Source organism: Dendropsophus ebraccatus, chromosome 1 (genome assembly GCF_027789765.1).
Source record: "Dendropsophus ebraccatus isolate aDenEbr1 chromosome 1, aDenEbr1.pat, whole genome shotgun sequence".
NCBI lineage: Eukaryota > Metazoa > Chordata > Amphibia > Anura > Hylidae > Dendropsophus > Dendropsophus ebraccatus.
Window position 1 is genome coordinate 27,045,484 of NC_091454.1, and position 21,962 is coordinate 27,067,445.

At 41.9% G+C, this 21,962-nt stretch overlaps 1 protein-coding gene across 2 annotated transcripts in view; it reads left to right on the forward strand.

The window, feature by feature from the left end:
- Window positions 1-21,962, forward strand: part of FLT4 (fms related receptor tyrosine kinase 4) — a 227,260-nt gene that overhangs the window by 27,201 nt on the left and 178,097 nt on the right. Inside the window, exon 1 of one of the 2 annotated variants that reach the window (XM_069969155.1) lies at window positions 15,510-15,529. The exons of the other annotated variant lie outside the window; for it this stretch is intronic. The gene's annotated coding sequence lies outside the window, so the exon portion shown is untranslated. Of the gene's footprint in view, window positions 1-15,509; window positions 15,530-21,962 lie in introns of those variants that run through there. 2 annotated transcript variants of the gene reach the window in all.

The window sequence follows — 21,962 nt, forward strand, 5'->3', positions numbered from 1 at the left end:
ACATTGTCTGATACATCCATGGCTGATGTTCAGTTCTCTCACAATCATAATCTCAACATTCCAACTGAGACCAAAACATCAAACAAACTGATTTATTTTCCTCTTTTTGGGAAGGTACCGAAAATCTGTCACTCAGGATGTGATCGGCGTAATGGAAAATAATGTCCCCCAGGTGATAGGAAGTTGTGTAAGGTTATTTGGAGAATGAACAATTGAATGGACCAAAGATTAAAAAAAAAAAAGTTCAGCCAAGTGCTACATCACCTATTCTTAGTGAGTATGTGGGAACACAATTGTTATGTGATCCATCTCTAATTCTACTTCAGGGCTAAAATCTCCCAACATTATTTAGGAATTTAGTGACTCTATAGAAATCTCTCTGGTAATACTTGATGTAAAAATTTAACTATTGTGTATAGTTATATGCTAAATTTAGTTGTTTTATATTTGCTCAGCTAATCTGTCACTCTCAGTCTAGAGACAAACTTGTTCCATTTTCAGTATTCACTGTGCAGGATAAAATATGTTAAACCATCATTTTTTCACATTTATTTTCTTCTTTTCAGTTTTTTTGTAACCTTTGCGTAGCACCCAGAACAGCCAGGCAAGCAGGACGAGTGCTACTCTGTTATTCTCTGCTGGGGCCTATACTCAGCAGTATGGGCAGCAGCAGAGTACAGCAGAGCAGTTGCTGTTAGGGTCCATTCACACAGAAAGATTATCTGACAGATTATCTGACAAAGATTTGAAGCCAAAGCCAGAAATGGATTTGAAAAAAGGAGAAATCTCAGGCTTTCCCTTATGACTTAATCTCTGTTTTTAGTCTGTTTCTGGCTTTGGCTTTAAATCTTTGGCAGATAATCTGTCAGATAATCTTTTTGTGTAAATGGACCCTTACCTTTGCCAATAGTAATGGCTGTCAGCTGCTAATAGTCACCAGCAACTGCTGTGTATGAAGTGGACTAAAATCCATACAGGTTCATTTTGTTGTATGTTCCATTGTATTAGCATTGTGGATGCACAGTTGTGCTAGTTATGTGTGACTGTAGTTTAGCTATAGGGCTTTCAAGGAGTCTATGGTAGTCTAAGACACATGTGATGTGATGTCTCATCATTGGAGAGGCTGCTGCCTCTCCCTCCCCCTGCAGCTCTCCCTTTTCAGATTGGCTGCTTAGTAGAAGCACAAGCCCAGCACAAGCTTATCAGAAAGTGATTGCTCAGAGAGCTGATTCACATTTCAGCAAGTACAGACTACTAAACTACCAGTGAGAAAAGGACGAATATCAGATCTGAGATAATTAAGCCTTAGTAAGGGGGAGCCTGGTGGGATGCTTTAAATTTATTACCATACCACAGATCTGAGAACTCTTCTTGATCTAACTCGCTATCAGATGTTATGGAAACTACTTTTTAATCTCCTGTGAGAGTGACGACGGCTACACCTCTCATGATGTTGTCATCCTCGTCCGCTCCCCAGATAGTCACCTATGAGAGCAGCGGAGAGAGACCCTCAATTAAATTAATTTCTGCTAGAAAAGTTGTGTAATGACTCCCGAAGGACTGGGATGATATAGTACAGGAGAAGATGTATTCCTGAAATAAAAGGAGACATCTAGGAATCTATGACCCGAACAAGAAAGTTAGAAATCACAAAGATTAGTAAAGCAAGCATATGGAAATATGGTTAAAATCCAATGCCAGAGATTTAGGGGAGAGGCTCGTTCTACTGTAGAATTGTGACTGCTATATGTATAACTATGAGGATCTCACAATTTTTATTACACCCCAGTAAGGACAATTATACAATACAGGCTTCAAAGTAAATATATCGCTGATTTTTTTTTAAAAAACATTATTTTACTGATTAGATCCATATCCAGAAGTGGATAGTAAATAGGAGTAGTTAAATACCAATCAACTCAGATCAAATAGGGGGATTAGACACAAGTGACTGTTCCAAGTACCAATTGGTGTGTTGGAACGCATTTCGTAATTTCTGTTGGATTCTAGCAAAAGTAGGGTCGGGGAGAACCACTCCTGCAATATTGACTTCCTAACAGCTGCAGATATTATGAAGAGAAGCTTTTTGGCTTCTTTGGAGCAGGGTTGGGTAGTGTAATCTACGTGGCCGAAGATGGCCCATTCGGGAGTTAAGGGTACATAGTTTAACAGGTTAGTACAGGCGAAATCTTTAACTTGTTTCCAGAAGACCTGGATCTCAGAGCAATTCCAAAAACAATGGTAAAAGCCAGCGTTTGAGGCCTGACATCTGGAGCACGCGGACAATGGAATGCGTCTCATTATGTAGTTTGGAAGCCGAGATATATACACCCTATGTGTAATTTTGATCGTCATATCGCCGATAGGATGCAGCGTGGAGAACTTTTTCTGCCCTATATAAAGTATCCTTCCTTTTTTTGCGGTGTTACTATTTGCATGATCTTCTTTGCATAGCTAGTGGCCTGCAAGAACGGGAAGAAAGCAAAAGAAGGAAGGGCAAAGTTAGATTGTGCATCAGAAAAAGACAGGGTAGAGGTTAGTGCAGGAGAAAATATGTCTAGGACTTATTTGTGACTTATTTGGAAGTGAGAATTTCCCAGAAAGGGGAGCAACAAGGATACATGTATGGGTAGGTCTGAGAGCCTACGGATGGCCTGCCAGGCCTTTATGGGCGGGGAGAGCAGTGGGTTGTGCTTAATTTCTTCATGAAGTTGGTCAAGGGGCGCATGTAGAGCATAGAGTAAAGAGTGTGAACGCAAGTTACTGTCTGTCATATGAAGTATAACAGGAGAGGCCATGGATCCAATCCCTAACTATGCATAAAAGGGCAGCCAGGTTGTAGTTTCTAAGATTAGTGAGATTAAGGCCTCCATTGTATTTAGTTTTTTGTAGAAATCGCATGGCTATTCTAGGTGGAGCGTTATTCTAAAAAAAGAAGTTTCTCTACGCCACCGTAATCAGTTTGATCTCGCACTGTTTGAGATACAAGGAAAGGGACTGCATGATATAAAAGAGCTTGGGGAAGGCAATCATTTTGACTAGATTGGCTCTTCCTGAGAAAGATAGGGTAAAGGATTCCCAGGGTTGTAACAAAACTTCAAGAAGCGTGTGGTATTGCTTGATGGAGGACCAATGTTTAAATTAGAGCCTCTGAATTTATCCACTAGAAAACTTAGATAGACCTAACCCCCTATACAAGTTTACAAGTTAATTAAATTAAGAATTTGGGGGCCCTTAAGACAATAGATGCAGGTGACTCTGCACCCATTAAGATAATCCATTGGATTCCTAGATTTGTTTAAGACACAGCCCTCTAATTTACAGACACCCATATATCAAAGTAGGATAAGGTATCCTCATATGCGAGGAAATCAAAGGTCAAAAATAAGCAAGAGCCATTGGGGAGGGGAATAACATGATCAGCTGGGAGGTGAGTACACTACCTTTAGTTACTTTAAGATATCTGTAGACTCCTGTCCTATTCTAATAAAGAGGTAAACACAACTCGAGCATGCACTAGTCCGATCATTCGGCACATGATTGCCGATTGCTGAAGAAGTTGGACTCAGTCCAATGTTCACAAATTGTTCGAATGTCGTTCAGTGTAATAACACGTTGTTTGGTTGTTTCCTGGTCTATCAGCCAAGAAAAGACAAAGCGCAAGAACGTCCATAAGTAACGATCATCGTCTTGTGTAATAGGGTGAACGATTTAAAATCATTTGTTGTAGCGGTCATTTGAGATTGTTTATCTTTAATCGACGAAAAATCATCCCATGTAATACCACCTTAAGGCTCTAAGGCTGCATCCTACTTCTTCAGCCACCAGTAATCAAATGCCGAATGATTGGACTTCCAACTTCTTTAACCACCTGTACTCAAATGTTGAACCATCAGACTCAAGCATGCTCTGGCAAAAAGTCAGAATGGGCCACCCCTGCTTCCAGGTGCCAAAACCACATCCCAATTGGTGATATTTATTTGCTGTTCCCACTATTTTAATACAACACTCTAGAGTCACTTTTTTACGTTATTGAAGTGTTTCTATTCTCTTCGGCATCCCACCGCTCCTTAAAATAAACAGTGCAATAACGTCATTTTTGAAGTGCTCCTTATGCAGTAATTTGAAAATATGGTATATTTGTATAGCTGTCATTCCAGGGTGTCCGATAAACATTCCTCAAATTATTCTCTCCTCCGAGCTGGTATTCAGTCTTATGCCACCCACAAACAGTTGCCTGTCTGTCTTCCACCTTAAGATTTTTATGGGCCTAACAATTAAATAAAACGCCACCAGCAGACGCTTTTTATGATGCCCTCGCTTCTCATCTTGTACTAAAATTTTACAACTCTCTTGCACGAGCAAAATGGTTATTTGGGGGGGGGGGTTAAAAACAAGAAAAGACGGTCTGTTCTACAACCATACATAAAATTAACAGACGTTCAATCACCCTGACAGCTCTCTACAAATATATCCCTGCTGGTGTATATATTCTATGCTGTGATTGCTATCAGTAACGTCTTGATCGGTCACATGTCTCGTCTTTCATATAGAATTTTTGTATTGCGTAATTATAATCCACTTTACATAAATAAATAAATAAATAAAAAATTTCTATGAAAAGTGTAGCGTTATAGTTAGATTCCCCATTGCAGTTAAATGTTCTCTTCCATTTTTTCTTATTTATATTTTTATACTTTTGTTTTTCCCCCCTCTGTTTTATGTGCATAGGTTTCTTGTTAGGTTGTGAGTCTTCTCCAAAGTTGGAGCCCACAGCCTCCATGTTGGAGATACAACTAATACCATATTGGCTGACCAGGAGTCTCATGTGTGGCAGTGCTAAGCAGTGTAAGGGCTCCATTACACGGAGTGATAATCTGACGAATCAGGCCAAGTCGGAAAATTATCATTTTGTGTAATAAAGACAACAATCAGCCAATGAGAACAATCATTGGCTGATCATGTCTTTTGGTACTGCCTAAAAATCATTGGCCGTCAACCGCACATCACTACGTGTAATAGCGTTTCACAGCTGATGACCATGTACAAATTAAATAAACTTTATACATACCTGTCCACACTCCCCGGTGTTCTCCTAGCTTCTGCCTGCTCACTGGCGCTGAAGCTTCTGTACTGGTCCTTTAAGTGACAGGCTGCTCAGCCAATGCCTTCCGCAGCGCTGTCCCGTCTTGGTCAGTGATTAGCTGAGAAGCCTGTCACTCTGAAGTTCCAGCAGCAAATCGGCGCTTAATGATCGGGCCATGTAATACGACCCTAAGGGCCCTATTCCACCGGACGATTATCGTTTGCATAATCGTTACCGATTAACGATCTCAAACGACCGCTATTGCGAAAGATCTGAAAACGTTCACTCATTTCCATGGAACAATAATCGTTACTTATGATCGTATTTGCGATCGTTTGTTCTTCGCTATTTCTTTGCTATTGCATTCATATCTACTGCAAACAACTGAACAACGTCTTATTCAATGCGAATGATTTGTGAACGTTTTGCGAATGAGCAACGATAAAAATAGGTCCAGGTCTTATAAAGCGATCAACGATTTCTCGTTCGGTCGTTAATCGTTGAATGCATTTCAACCGAACGATTATCGTTTAGATTCAACGATAATCTGACCAATAATCGTCCGGTGGAATAGGGCCCTAAGAGAGGGAAATGAGTGTGTCTAGGACTGCTGGAAGTTTGGGTCACTCCAGCAGCTTAGAGAACCTAACTAAGTGAGTCCAATGAAGGCAGAAGATATGCTCCATATCACAGCTTGGTTTGGTTAGAGAAATTCCATGTGGAGTCCTGATTCCTAAAGTTTTGTAACTTCTGTGAACAGATTATATGGTAAACTCCATAAAAGCAGCTCTTCATCATTCAACATTTGCAAGATGAGAAACGTGGACTGTTGACCACTAGACCCAGTCTGGAGTCCAGCCTAGGAAATTGCCCAAAAATTCCAAAAGCAATTAAAATTTCCAATTTCGCCTCTATGTTCTACTATTACATACTCGGGGCAATTTGTCCTGAAGGTTTGGCATGCTGGCGTGTACCCTGGACAGCTATGATAGAAAGTCTTGAGTGCTTAACAATACTTATTAGTATTATCCATGGGAAACATTCGGCAGATGCATTCCATTGTTCTTTTGGTGCCAAATGACCAAAATAGTCAGTGTCTATAATGTAAGCCTTCTAGATCAGTCATGTCCAACTCTGGCCCACGGTGCCATTATTTTTGGCTTACCGGGCAATTCAGAGTTTGAATTGCATCTGGCTCACCATGGCTGCTATAAAACGAGACTATGGGGAAGGGCTGGCTACTATATGAAACTACTGGGGAGAGCTGGCTACTATATTAGAGACTATGGGGAGAGCTGGCTACTATATGAGACTACTGGGGAGGGCTGGCTACAATATTAGAGACTATGGGGGAGGGCTGGCTACTATATAAGAGACTATGAGGAGAGCTGGCTACTATATGGGACTACTGAGGAGGGCTGTCTACTATATAGGAGACTATGGGGAAGGGCTGGCTACTATATAAGAGACTACAGGGGATGGCTGACTACTGTATAAGGCACAATTGGGGGGGCTTGCTACTATATGAAAGACTATGGGGGAGGGCTGGCTACTATATAAGACTATGGGGCAGGGCTGGCTACTATATGAGACTATGGGGGGGGGCTGGCTACTATATGAGACTACAGGAGAGAGCTGGCTACTATAAGAGACCATTTTGAAGGGCTGGCTACTATATAGGACACTTGGGGGGCTGGCTACTATTTAGGCACTTATTTGGGCACTACTGGGAGGGCTAGCTACTATGTCAAGCAATTTTGGTTGGGTTGGCTACTACATGGGGCAATATTGGGAGGGGGGTTGACTATTACATGAGTTGGGGTTTATTCATATCATAGCAATTTATCATGTCATTTATCATAGTGCACAGTGCTGGGAGACGCAACCACTGACAATGCCAAGACCTCCGCATGCACGCTTCAATAATTAACATGGTTGGCCAGCAACCTTGTAAATTTTTTTAATTTTGACCCACTTTGTATTTGAGTTTGACACCCCAGTTCTAGATAATGTGATTTTTTTAGATTTCCCCCCCCCCCCTAAACTTACATGTGACACAAAGGGTCTACTACTTGGAGACCATATAAAGTGGTTGCTCCTGGCTCTAGATGGAACTACCCATCATCATGGTGGTAGATCGATCTCCAGTATATCAATATGTGATGGTAAATTTGCCCAGAAATTGAATATTTCCCCCACATTATCCTTACTTGACCTTATAAATAATCTCAGACCCTGATCATGAACCGTTCCAACACGTCTATAAAACATCTGAGTCCCATATTGATTATTATGTCTAAAACACTATATATTTGGAAGGAGCGGGAACCGATTCTAAGGCCAATATGTATCAAGTGATGTTATTTTATCTCTAGTCTGATAATATCACATTGTTAATGTTATTCTAAGGGGCAGATTTCACAGTGTTCCTGTTATGTATCAGACTGTGATGGAGCTGCCTGCCACATCTTACATACATACTAAGTTTTATGATGCATACATTGTGGTCAGATTAGGTGGTCTCTAAGGAGATAAATAAAACATGTTGCAACTTAAAGGAATTGTCCACCTGCAGATAACTATTTATCCTTCGTATTTTATATTGTTCATTCTGGCTAATTAATTCAAGTATTAAATCCAGAGTTTGTTATTATAGTTGTGCTGGGAAACAGTCGGAGTCCTCTAAGCTCAACGTATAGGATGACGTCAGATTTAGAGATCACTTCTGTCAGATCACATTGCAGGGAAAGTAAACAACTCTGCCGAGTAAAAACATGATTATCAAGTACATACGTTCAGGGAAAGCAATGTCTTTTCCATAGTAACAATGTCAGGAGGGGGATACAAACTAACAAATTAGAGTCATCTGTGGAAAAACATGACTTTTATTTTAAAACTGATTTTTATTTGTTAGGGTATATTAATGCACTGTATAACTCCTACCTTTTGGACATAAAAACTGGTATATGTGCTGTTGCAGTGACAATGGTGCAATAGTGAGAGAGTCAATAGTGAGAGCCACAGCACCCCCATAGCAATGGCGGCAGCAACAGTTTCCCCATAATGAAAGTTTTTTTCATCGTCATTATTTACATTTTTATATTTATTGTTGCTCTGATATTTATTATGTGCATACTTAAAGGGAATTCTGTCTCTAGGTTTATGCCACCTTAAATGAGGGCAGCGCAAACTAGTGACAGAAATGCTGAACAGATCGGTGTATTACTTACATTATTCTGTTCCGACATTCTCCTAATGCGCAGGAGAATAGGATTCTTGCCACATCCCTCCCCCTACCATCCAGCTGCTGATTGACAGTTCACTTCCTTTACACAGAATGGATAGATAACTGGCAATCAGCAGCTGGTGGGCAGAGTTGTTGTTTTTCTTTGCTTCTCATGAATATTGAGGACTACTGGGCTCATGCACATACTGTCCATTGTCCATGTTATTCAGAGAGCTATCTCTGGATCATCTGCACAGAACAATGTAAGTAATACATCATTCTTGTCAGCTTCTCTGTCACTAGTTTAGGACAGCCTAAACCTAGTCACAGAGTCTCTTTAAGCACTCCAGAAATGTATCTCATACAGAGACCATAGAAAGTATTAGGTTATGTTTCCCAACGTCTTTAAAAAAAAAAAAAAACATCAGTTCAAGACATTAATAATGACCATGATCACCACAATGACCATTATTTTACCTAAAAAGCTGTTGTGGGAACATGGCCTGGGGTCCATGTGCAGATCGTGCTATCCATAGGATGATGTAGGCCAAATAAACTGGGAAACAGACAGGTACAGAAGATGTAGGTGCAATCTTGGTGCATTCAAAGCAATAGGGTGTTTAGAGTATTGTATGAGTTACTGTGTGGCACTATTCTTACAAGAGAAGCAGATCACTGATCTCGGGGAGACCAGTCAAAGATAACACTGCCGGCTGCTGATTGAAGTGAAATCCTATTCTTATGAGCAATATATAGCACTATTCATAAAGACATATATATGTAGACCCAACTCACTTTTCCAGTTTTCCTCCACTGAGCTGTGTGCATAGTAGTACCTCACTATCAGGTCAAGAGATCTTACGTCCGATAATCATCCCGTGTAATAGAAGACAACAATCAGCCGACATGATAGATGTTGGATGATCGTTGCTGTCGTTTGTCTGTGATAGCAGCGCTTTGCTGCCGTCTCCCCATGGAAAAGGAGCAGACCGACGTAATCCTCTATGGGCTGCCCGGACGATCTAGCCATCACCCAAGCAGCCCACTGCACCTCCCCGCAGCCCCCCCTACACTTACCCTCTCGCTGCTATTACATGCTATTACATTACACTGCTCGCTGATATTACACACACCGGCAGCGAGCAGGGAACAAGGAGCAAACGAGCACTGGCAGCGCACGTTTGCTCCTCCATGTCGCCCCATGGGTTTAACACATAGTGCTGTGGGATCTAATGTCCCTGAATTTGATTTTCTATGGACGTTGGACTCTCTTGTCATTTACATATTGACCGCACAGACCGTCGGGCGGCAATTTCTCTGCACCTGGACAGTCTTCGGGAGCAGGACCAGTAATAGGGGGTAAGTATCGGGGGATGGGGGCTGCTCTGCCCTGGGTGCCGAGCTGACAGGTTCCCTTTAATATACTGGTGTCACATACCACAGGACACCTTCAGAAGTCAACCCAATACTTTGACTGATTAGAGATGTTTTGGCAGCACAATAGGCACACAGGGCAGCTGGTTTTAATACTATGGCTGGTCAGTGTAGAGTATACTGCACATTATAAAGCAATCTATGTGAGACTTTGGCCAAATTGGCTGAAGCTGCACCGATCAGTAAGTGTGGACTTGAGCCAGATGGCAAAAAACACTGCAGTATTTGTATGGAATAATTTATCAGGCCGTACATGAAAAAAGCGAGTTATCCGGATAATTGTTTGATTGCTCTCCAGTGTCTTTATACTTGTCTTTCATCAGATAAACGTACAGTGTGAACACCCTGTTACCATTCTCAGCTGATGGATGGTGCAAGATGGTGATAGACAGCAGAAGCCAGGTATTCTTCATCTATTGAGGAGTATTAACCTTAAAGGGATATTCCAATTTCAGCTAATATAGTTATACTTGTAGGACTCCTCAAGAAAAATATTATTGTGAATACATTCATTTAGCAAACATTCCTGATATGCTGCTGATATGGGTTTAGTAGCTCACTGCAGCTTTACAGTATAGACTGGGACAGAATGAACCATCTCATTATTAGTAAAAGATGGGTAAATTATTGATTGTTCTGCTGTAATGCTGAAGACCTGCTGTAATTGCTCAGTACTATAGAATATAGGATATTCTAAACCAAGATTTGTTTAGAACTTTACAAAAAGTTTGGTTTGGTATCAAACTTAACTTTTTGTAAAGTCCGGAACAAGTTCATAAAGATGGCGTCCGAACATCTAAAAAACAGGAAGAAGAAAAAAATAGTATGCTCATCTGTCCACACTCCCCTGGTGTCCTCCTACGGGTCTCCGGTGTCTTCATCCGTCTCCAGCCCACTCAGCCAATCAGTGCAAGAAAAGGGACAGGGCCGCAGCTAACAGTGCTGTCCCATCTCAGTCCATCAGTGATTGGCTGACCGGGCTGTCACTTCTGAGATAAGAGCGACAGCTCGATCAGCCAATCACTGGCTGAGACACTGTCTCGTCTCGTCATTGGCTGAGTAGGATTTTGGTGGCTGCGAGGGACTGGAGACTGGAGAAGGAGGACAATGGGTGAGTGCGGACAGTATAGTTATAGTATAGTGTAAGTATAGATGGACAAACTCCTGCAATTGTTTAGCTGTTTTAGTGCGGTTCGTTTAAGGTTCAGTTCCGATAAACCTGAACTTTACGGCAAATCTATCATCTCTATTGAGTATATATTATGCTGTATGCACTAAGCTACCTTGTCACTACCTGCCTTAGAGGTACAACACTGAACTCCAGCACTTCTTCTAGACTATAATAACGTATGACATGTCTCCGGCCAACTCACTTACATTTATTTCAGCTGCCAAAAAGACTGCATGTCCTGCTGCACTCTGCAGACAAGTGTATGCGTTCAATATGTAAACCCTTAGGAAAGTATTAACAACCTACTGATCTATGAGACCACTATAATGTATATGTACTGTGGGGGTTCAGCTCAAAGATAGTCCTTGGGCATGGGTTCCAGTCAAACAAAAAGACACTTTATTGTGTGAACGCAGTCTTACAAATAAAAATAGCTTTTCTTCAGTATAATGAAAAAAAACCACTCCTTTCTCTCAGGTAATCCAGAACAAACAAAAGGCCGCGGTCTCACCAAGGGGCGTAGCTAGGGGTTCAGCCTAGGGGGGGCGAGTGAGTCTGAGTGGGCCCCCAACCAAACTTACCCATAGGGAACCTCAGCAGGTGACAAGGCTTTCTGAATAATAAAGGGAATATTCTTCTACATTACTCATAGTGGATAAGGATAAAGAGCAGTGTAAGAGGCTTCTGTACATTTCACATATAGAACCACAAAAAAATTTAAAGTGCTTAAGATTAGAAAAATATAGCTGCCTTTTTCCACAGACAGCACCACTCTTGTCCTCAGTTTGTGTGTGATATTCGACTGAAGTGAATAGTGCCAAGTTGTAATACCACACACAACCTAAGAGCAGTGGTGGCGCTGTTTTGGAAGAAAGCAACTATGTTTTATTTTTCTTAATTCTGGAGAACCCTTTTAACCAGATTATCTTTGCCTAAAAATAATAGTTGTATAGGTAATAAGTTTTTAGACATTAAGTCTATGTTCACACTGCGTATGAGTCCGGCCGCATTTCGTACGCCGGCGTACATGTGAGGCGGAAACTACGGGCGTGGAAAAAAAAAAAAATCGACATGCGGCCGGATGCGTACAAACCGCGAACATACGCCCGTAGTAGAGTTATGCTTCCCTAGCTTGTTTCGAAGTGATCTGAGGCAGGTCATTTATTTGGAAATCTTTGCCCAGCCCCGTAAACCACACAGAACCTTTTGGATCGAAAAAAATCAGGTTCAATTTGGCTGAAATAAGTACTTCGTACGGGACCGCATGTAAATCCACAGCCGTGAGTTTCAACATTTCCGTCCTCAAACAATGGTCTTGTTAATTTTTCACGGCGCCGTATACGATCCGGTCGTAAGCTCATACGTAGTGTCATTGTGCGGGTGTATATTGTATACTTTCAAGCAAACGCATCAACCTCAAAACTACTTGCGTATATTCGCGGTTCGCACTACGGCCGGAAACATACGCAGTGTGAATATAGCCTCAAAGGGGTGAGCTCGTTGTGATCATACATGTACAATCCAAGATATGTGATGAGCTGCTAGATATCCATTTCCTATCTATCTCTATCTATCTATTATATATTATCTATCTATCTATCTCCTATCTATCTATCTATCTCCTATCTATCTATCTATCACATTACAGGAGGAGATATAAGAGGACAATAATCACATGTCCTTCATGCACCAGCATCTTCTCCCGTTCTCAGCCCCGCCCCCTCATGACATCACCACAGGTCCTTCCTCATCGCTCTGCAGGCTGTCTGCAAAAGAAATAGCTTTTGCAGACAGCATTAAAGAGAACCAATCACCTAAAATTTACTATCCCTATTATCAAAGATTTTCTCTCCCTAAGTCTATCTATGAAGATACAGACTGCCTTTGCAGTCTGTATCTTATTCTTTACCTAATTTCTCTTCCTCTGTGCAGTAATGCTGGGCGCCGCCATCTTGATGACGTCACGCTGGAACCACCGCTGGAACGCACGTGACGTCATCAAGATGGCGGCGGCCGGCATTAATGCACCGGAACAAAGGAGCAGGTAAAGTATAAGATACAGATTGCAAATGCAGTCTGTATCTTTATGAAGTCTATTTATGAAGATACAGACTACATTTGCAGTCTGTATCTTATACTTTACCTGCTCCTTTGTTCCGGTGCAGTAATGCCGGCCGCCGCCATCTTGATGACGTCACGTGCGTTCCAGCGGTGCGTTCCAGAGTGACGTCATCAAGATGGCGGCGCCCGGCATTGCTGCACCGGAACAAAGGAGCAGGTAAAGTATAAGATACAGACTGCAAATGCAGTCTGTATCTTCATAAATAGACTTCGGAAAGATACAGACTGCCTTTACAGTCTGTATCTTATACTTTACCTCATCCTCTGGTCCGCTACAGCAAGGCCGGCGCCGCCATCTTGATTACGCTACTTGCGTTCCAACGCTGGAACGCAAGTGACGTATTCAAGATGGCGGCGCGCGGCCTTCCTGCACCGAACAAGAGGATCAGGTAAAGTATAAGATACAGACTGCAAAGGCAGTCTGTATCTTAATAAATAGACAAAATGAAGATACAGACTGCCTTTGCAGTCTGTATCTTATACTTTACCTGATCCTCTGGACCGCTATAGCAAGGCCGGCGCCGCCATCTTGATTTAGTCTTTTGCGTTCCAGCGGTGAAACGCAAGTGACGTCATCAAGATGGCGGTGCCCGACCTTGCCGCTTTGCATGACGGGAGCTTCCTGTCTCGCGCCGGCTCTTTTAAAAAGAGCCGGCGCGAGATAGGAAAGTAAAAAGTAAATATTTTAAAAACACAGCCAAAAAAGTAATGAATTATATTTACAAATATTAATAAAATAAGTAAATACATCTAATTAGGGGAAATTTTTTTTTTGATTTTCATCGATGATTGGTTCTCTTTAAGCCTCTGAGACCTCAGTGGGCCCCTGCCAGTGTGGGCCCAGGAGCCACTGCCCCCATGCCCCCCCCCCTGTTTTGAGTTAGAGCAATTGAATTTTACTGTGTCTAATATTCACATTAAAAAGAAAATAGCTGCATCCAAGATATATCTGAAGCTGAAAGAGCTTGTAGGCTAGTGTCATTATATTATCATCATTATATAGTATTACATATCCTCTTATTCGTTTTTTTTTCTCATTTGTTCTAATAAAGTAATCTACTCTGTACAGTAGACTGAATTCTGGTTTATAAATGGGGCTCCAAAGTGTACAGTCCATGACAAGACCGGGGTTCTTGTCATAAGACAACCCATTTATGATGTACATGATCTTATGGAATATCCAGTCCTGGCTGACCACTGACCAGGTTCTTTGGTTTGAGATGTCTATTCAACTTTCTGAGTGATTTTTTTTTTTTTTAAAGTTTAAAACCTACTGTGTTTCCCTGAAAATAAGACCTAGCTTCATTTTTCAGGCTTTTTGGTGTAGGCTTGAAATATAAGCCCCACTCCAAATAAAAGCCCTAGTAACAGTCAGCTGACCAGATCCCTGACACTGGGTGGCTGAGCATTAGCCAATCAGGGCCATCTTGTTATGCTCCACCTCCCCCCCCACACACACACACCTGCTAAGGCTGCAGGGGAGGCAGGAGGGGTAAGTAGATGCACAGTGGGGGACATTGAATATGGGGGGACAAAGGGTACATGGGCAAAATACAGAGGGGGGAGGGAGGTATAAAGTATGGGGGGAACATTACTCCAGAGGGGGATGTATATAATATGGGGGAAGAACTACAGAGGAAGTAGGTATACAGTATGGAGGACCATACCGCAGAGGGGGGATGTATACAGTATGGGGGAAGAACTAGAAAGGGAGGAGGTATACAGTATGGAGGCCTAACTATTAGGGAACAGTTAGGTATAGGAGCCTAACTACAGTAAGACATACAGTATGGCGGCTAACTATGATATAGAGTGGGGCTACAGTGTAGGGGTATACCATGTTTCTCCAAAAATAAGATCTACTCTGTCTTATTTTCGAAGAAACACTCTGTACATACAGTATAATTTAAGCCGTATTCACATCTGTGTCATGGGTTTTGCTTATAATGGAAACCACAATTCAGTGCCAGATCCATCATATGACTACTACCCACTTCACATGACGAATCCCACTAAGTTTTAGTGTGGTCCATTGGGTTCTGTTGAGACGTTTGTAATTTTCCAACAATCTGCGATGGAGTCACCGAGGCATATGTGAACATAGCTAATTGGAAGAGTACAAAGCTAACATTCCTCTTTTTGGAAGCCTGTAAGATCGATGTGCTCGGCTCGGAGCGTATACACATTTTGCACATATCAGTATTTAGTGAGCACATTTTCCTGGACAGGTTTCTGCACTAAAAACATGATTTCTCATTCTGCTTTCATGCTGACATGAAGCTCTTCCTCAGGGATTCCTTCAGACACTGCGCGGGATTAAGGCAGGAATGTTGATCGTAGCGGAGATGGATAACTGGAGCATCTTCACGTTTCACCGATCTCAGCATTTCCCTCAAGATGAAGTGAATTAGTAACAGCAAATGAAGAATTCTTCTTACATCTTATTCAATCTCCTGATGTGAGATAATCTGATGCGAGTCTCCTGGACTGGGTGAGCCCAATGGAAACTGAACTACTGCCATGTGATCTGCACCTGAATCATGTCATATAGATAATATAATACAGATGAAAATACAATAAGGACAGTAATGAGACATTAAAGTCAGACAATAAAATGACTATGCTTCTATATATACTTTATACAGCTGCCTCTCTTGCCCCATCTCTTGACACAACCCGTTATGTTGTGTAACCGGTCAGCTCTATTTCATTCTCAGAGCTCAAGTGTCAAGAGGTAGTGCTGAGCTCTGCATGCTTGCCTCCTCCCTCCACCACTCCTCTCTGCTTGACTTACAGCATTGAGCTTTGAACATCAATCGTGCAGGACAGGGTAGGGGAGGGAGGAGGCATGCATGCTGCACTCAGATCCACTTATTTCTACTTGAGCATGACACATGGGACATATTTGCATGAGCCTCATCCTTGATCACATGGTAGTCAAGGGAGAGTTGGTAGTAGATATGTTAATTAGACTGTGTCAGTAGGTTTAAGGTGTCCTATCTTAGGGTAGCATAAACTAGTGATAGAGAAACTGAACAGAATGATCTATCACGTATATTGTTCTGTGCAGCTGATCCAGAGATCTCCTACTGAATAACATGGACAATAAGTAGTCCTCTTCATTATGTGCATGAGCCCAGTAGTCCTGGATGTTCATGAGAAGCAGAAAACTCCGCCCACCAGCTTCTGATTGGCAGTTATCTATCCATGCTGTGTATAGGCAGTCAACTGTCAATCAGCAGCTGTAGGGCAGGGGGAGGGGTGTGGCAAGAATCCTATTCTCCTGCATATTAGGAGAACGGCTGAACAGAATGATGTAAGTAATACACCGATCTCATTGCATTTAATATACCAATATTAACAGTGTTTTCCCTAGTTTCTTTCTTTCTTTCTTTCTTGTTTTCTGTCCTTTAAAAAAAAGGGGGGGGGGATTTTTCTTGTGTTTTGTAAATCCAAGTAAACTATTCATAAACTATTCATAGGAGACCAAAATGATATTATACTAATAATGATATTATCCCTGGTGTCCAGATGCAGTTCCATTCACTTTCCTTTTGTTTTGTATTGACATTGTTATAGCTTTTTTTATTGCCTTTTGCTTTTTTGCCAAAGGAACAAGAACCAAGTATGAGAAGCAGCACTGTTTGTAGGACTGTATTGTTGGAAGCCAGGAGGTTAGATCTCATTGAATCTTGTTGTATTTATCATCTTAGTTTTATACGCCCTTCACCTATTCTTTATGCTGCTGTTCTTGGATTAGGTCCCTAGGGGACTCTATGGGTGTGGGGAGGTGCGCAGGGGGGAGGGTAATTGGGAATTCCACTTTTAAAGGCACCCCAGGGAGTTCACACAATAGTTCAAATATAGTCTTAGGAAAGTTCTCATAGGGACATTTTGTGACTAAATATATTTATGTGATTGTGATCCTTGCTGAATTATTCGCACATTAAAGTGTGAAAAAATATTCATATTTTGTATTCACATTACAGGATCATTGGTGAATTTCCTAATAATCATAGAGGCCACAATCACACAATGTCTCTCTTTGGCCGTTTTTTTTTTTTTGTGGACAGAAGTCATTTTGCACCCAAATAACGTCTGTTATTCCACAAATACTGAACAAAATACTGTGTGGGAACATAGCCTCATACTTGTGGACTTGCCACAAGTATACTACAGCGGATTTTGAAAATATTCCGATGTATAGCTCTGAAGTGTGACTTTTGAATGTGAATGAACTCTAAGGCTATGTTCACATACTGTAAAATAAAGGTAAGATACGGCTGTAATTTTGAGGTTATAATACAGCTGTATTTTCTATATAATAATGCACTCTATTGAAGTCAATGGAAAAATTGAATGGCAGTGCACAGTGAACATGATCATTATTTACAACCTACTTTTACCAAACAGGGGTTTCTTGTCTAGGAGGGGTTGTTGTTGATACTCTTGACTGGAGGGAAGCTGACAATTTGAAGTTATTGTGGCTTAGGGTCCTATTCCACGGGCCAATTGGGGCCGAATCAATAATGTAAACGAGTGCCGATCTGCTAGATCTGGGCTCGTTTACTGGGCCTACTACACGGCCCGATAATTGTTTAGCGAGGGCTGCAGGGACGTAGTTACCGATGTCCTTGCAGCCCTTGTTTAAACACCATACTTTACCTAAGCATGTTGCAGGGCTTTTCCTGCGCTCCTTCCTCCTCCTGGTTCCGCACGTAGCAGCAGCTTCGGTGCGGCCTGTCTTACCTGACAGACCGCTTAGCCAATCACTGGCCAGGACCGCCACAGCCAGTGATTGGCTGAGCGGCTTGTCAGCTAAGACAGGCTGCACCGAAGCTGCTGCTGCGCGTGGGACTGGGAGGAAGAAGGAGCGCAGGAGAAGCCCTGCAACATGCTTAGGTAAGGCATGGTGTTTGTTGAATCGTCGGTCGCTTGCCGCGCATCGCTATTCCACACAGCGATGCACAGTTGGTGCCTGATGATTTTAGGTTTGAACCTACTGTAAATAAACGATCAGCCGATGACATGATCATTGGCTGATTATTGTCTCTATTCCATGGAGCGATAATCGGCCAAATTGGCCCGATTCGGCTGATTATCGCTCCGTGGAATAGGACCCTTAGGCTACTATGAACACTGTGTGATTGTCTTTAGGGCCAAGATGGCAGTGAGCCATGACTAAGTCAAGGAGCTGTATAGAGACCCTTAAAGTTGTGTTAACAATACACATACTGTAGGTTTCACAGGACCAAACTAGTTTGCTCTATTTGGGTCATATATATTTTTCACTTGGATTCATTGTAGTGGGTTCTATTTAGGTAAAATATTTGCTTTTATTTGTGATGGTTCATGTTTCATTTTCCCTTAGCATATGCTTGTATGAGGCCACTTTAGTACATGGGTGTACTTTCCCTGTGTGTATTCTTGCCTAGCTTTGGCACCTCTGTATCTTATATACATTGGGTGATATAAATGTTTGCTTTATATGATATTATGAAGCTGTAGTGATCTTCCAGGTTTTGGACTCTGAGGGTTGAGTGCTGCCTGCTTGGCTCACTTGCTCATGTTTCTGAACAATGTTAAGTGTTTTACATGGTGTGTCATGTCTTATTGTTGGACTTAACAAAGATTATTAGTTTTTCTGGTTTACAAATAGAAGCGTGACCCAAAAAATTCAATTGTACTCTTTTTCTCTGCAATTGCAGGAGCTGTGAGTTTATCATAGTGGCGGGATCAGTAATGTAAGCAGAGTGTGTTTTGACAGTGCTGATGTGAACAGCTCAAGGGACACGGCATATCACAGTGGTGGTTACCGCTCTGCCGGTGAGCAGGGACAGACGTACGGTCACAAGTTAGATGGAACAACGTGACTCCACTGGTGTACTGTTTGGCCGAGACATAGCTCTGCCCGCTGGTAATTTGTTGTGACGCCAGTGCCGGTTGGGCACACAGGTATACTGGCACACCTGCTTTTATTTTGAGTGGGCTGGCTATACCTTTTCCCCTGTCGACAGTAACCTGCCGGTTTGTTTGGGGGTTCCTTGGGCAATTATTACGGTGGTCCGGAGTGGAGTAGTGACCCACCCGGACTGTTGGCACTGCCACGCACAGAAAGGGGAAATAACCCAAGGAGAGTGTGATTACTGCCTCGGTGCTTGGTAAAGAACCACAAAGTCCCGTTAGAATAAATATAATCTTGTTTTACTGTGAAGATACTTGATACAGGAAAATACAGTATACTTTTATCTTGATAAGTTATTTAATACTTGAGAGTCCAGATCTCTACTGAGAGTTGAAAGAGTGACACAGCTGTGCTGGCTGGGTTGCGTGCTGAGAGATAGAAAAGGATTAGAAGAGTAGAGAGGAGGATGTCGAGAGAGTACAGATTTTTGTGAAGGGTGTAACCAATGGCAGCACCCGTGGTGGGACACCATATAGTCACTATAGAAAGAACTGTGCTTAAGCATTGGGAACCACCAGGCGTGTAAACTGGGTGAAGCCTGGCTTAAAGGGGTACTCCGGAGGGGAAAAAAAGAGTTTTTAAATCAACTGGTGTCAAAAAGTTTGTAATTTACTTCTATTTAAAATTCTCAAGTCTTCCAGTACCTATCAGCTGCTGTATGTCCTGCAGGAAATGGTGTATTTTTTCCAGTCTGACACAGTGCTCTCTGCTGCCGCCTCTGTCCATGACAGGAATTGTCCACATCAGTCGCAAATCCCCATAGAAAAACCTCTCCTTTTTTGGACAGTTTGGAGGGAGAATAAATGTCGGACATGTTATCTGCTGTGCCATTCCTCTGTGGGGTAGGCCCCAGATCCCTCATATCAGATGGCTCATAAGTAAGCCGTATGTGCCACAATGTTTCAGTGTGCAAGCCTACGCAGAACTGAGCAGAGATGTTAAAATTCTCTGATAACCATTTACACTAGATAAGCAGTGACAGGTCCAGCCAGTTCTCTTGGAATTCCCTGACAATCTAATGCAATTGGCTCTAACATAACTCTAATCTATTGCAACTCTCCCAGCTTAGAAAAGACCATGATATGGGATTTCAACATGTCTGATTATTTCAAGAAGCACTACAAGAGCTGCCTGGCAGTGTCCCATCTCACTATAGCAGTATACCATCTAAACAGGCTTGTATATGGGAAGGTAAGAGCTACCCTATATGTATGGCTAGCTTAAAGGAGAAGTCCAGCGAAAATGTTTATTACAGTATTTTATTGCCTCCCAAAAGTTATACAAAATCACCAATATACACTTATTACAGAAAATGCTTATAAAGTGCTTTTTTCCCTGCACTTACTACTGCATCAAGGCTTCACTTCCTGGATAACATGGTGATGTCACTTCCTGAATAACATGGTGATGTCACTTCCTGGATATCATGGTGATGTCACAACCCAACTCCCAGAGGTGTGTGGGCTCTGGCTGCTGGAGAGGATGATGGCAGAGGGATGCTCAGTGTCCCTCCAGTGCCCTGTGTCCCTCAGTGTCTCTCTGCCATCGTCCTCTCCAGCAGCCACAGCCTGCACAGCTCTGGGAGTCAGGTCGTGACATCACCATGTTATCCAGGAAGTGACATCACAATGTTATCCAGGAAGTGACATCACCATGTTATCCAGGAAGTGACATCACCATGTTATCCAGGAAGTGACATCACAATGTTATCCAGGAAGTGACATCACAATGTTATACAGGAAGTGACATCACCATGTTATCCAGGAAGTGAAGCCTTGATGCAGTAGTAAGTGCAGGGAAAAAAGGACTTTATAAGCATTTCCCATAATAAGTGTATATTGGGGATTTGTATAACTTTTGGGGGGCAATAAAATTCTTTAATAAAAATTTTCACTGGAATTCTCCCTTAAGATTTCCTTATTCTAAGGCTAGAAAGAATACACTGCTTCCTGCAGGACATACCGCAAATGATAAGTATTGGAAGACTTGAGATTTTTAAATAGAAATAAATTACAAATCCATATAACTTTCTGAAACCAGTTGATTTGAAAAAAAAATTACTTTTTGCAGGAAAAAATACCCTACTTCCTTCAGGACATACAGCAGCTGTTAAGTACTGCAATACTTTTTAAATAGAAGAAAATTACAAATCTATACAACTTTCTAAAACCAGTTGATTTGAAAGGAAAAAAAATTACTTTTCGCCTGAGTATCCCTTTAAGAAAGATTCAATACGGCACATCAGAAGTAAGTAGAAACCATAGAGGTGACGTCCAGCATAAGAATAAAATGATAATGTAATACTGATGAGAAGAGACTGTGCTGTCAGCTCCACTTCTATACATAAAGTCCGTATGTGTCATTAGCCAAGACACTATTACTGACAAGAGACCAATGACTTCATCGCTCCCTGTCCTCTTAGCCCATAGCATAGGAATGCACATCATATGTACAATGTGTTTAAGGTGTGACCGTATAGGATGATATCCAACCTGCGCTCTTAGCGGAGATAAAACCAGTAATTTCTGTTATTTATTTCTCGAAGCAGCATTAGAAAATTCAATCAAAGACACCATGTTCTGATGTGATTTATGAAGTGTCTGGCAGCGTTATCTTCTTGGACTGTAAGTCTTCTATAAGGTTGTGTGTCTGAACTGTAGGACTTTTCCCTGACATAAATCATCATATTAAGTTTTCAGCTGTCTGAAGCACATTTTCTGCACGGTGCCGTTGCTAATGGATGTGTCAGTATCGCTCACTCCTTGTTGTTGATGTTCTTCATTGTTTTGTCTAAGTAAGAGGCGTAACTAAATTGGGTGCCGTGGTTATAGTCACACCCTGGGCTGGGGGGCCTAATAGCCCCTCTGCAACAAAGGAGAAGAGCAGTACTATGAATGATATGTAATGGTTGGGGAGCAGTACTATAACATGTAATAGTCATCAATAGCATCTAAGTATC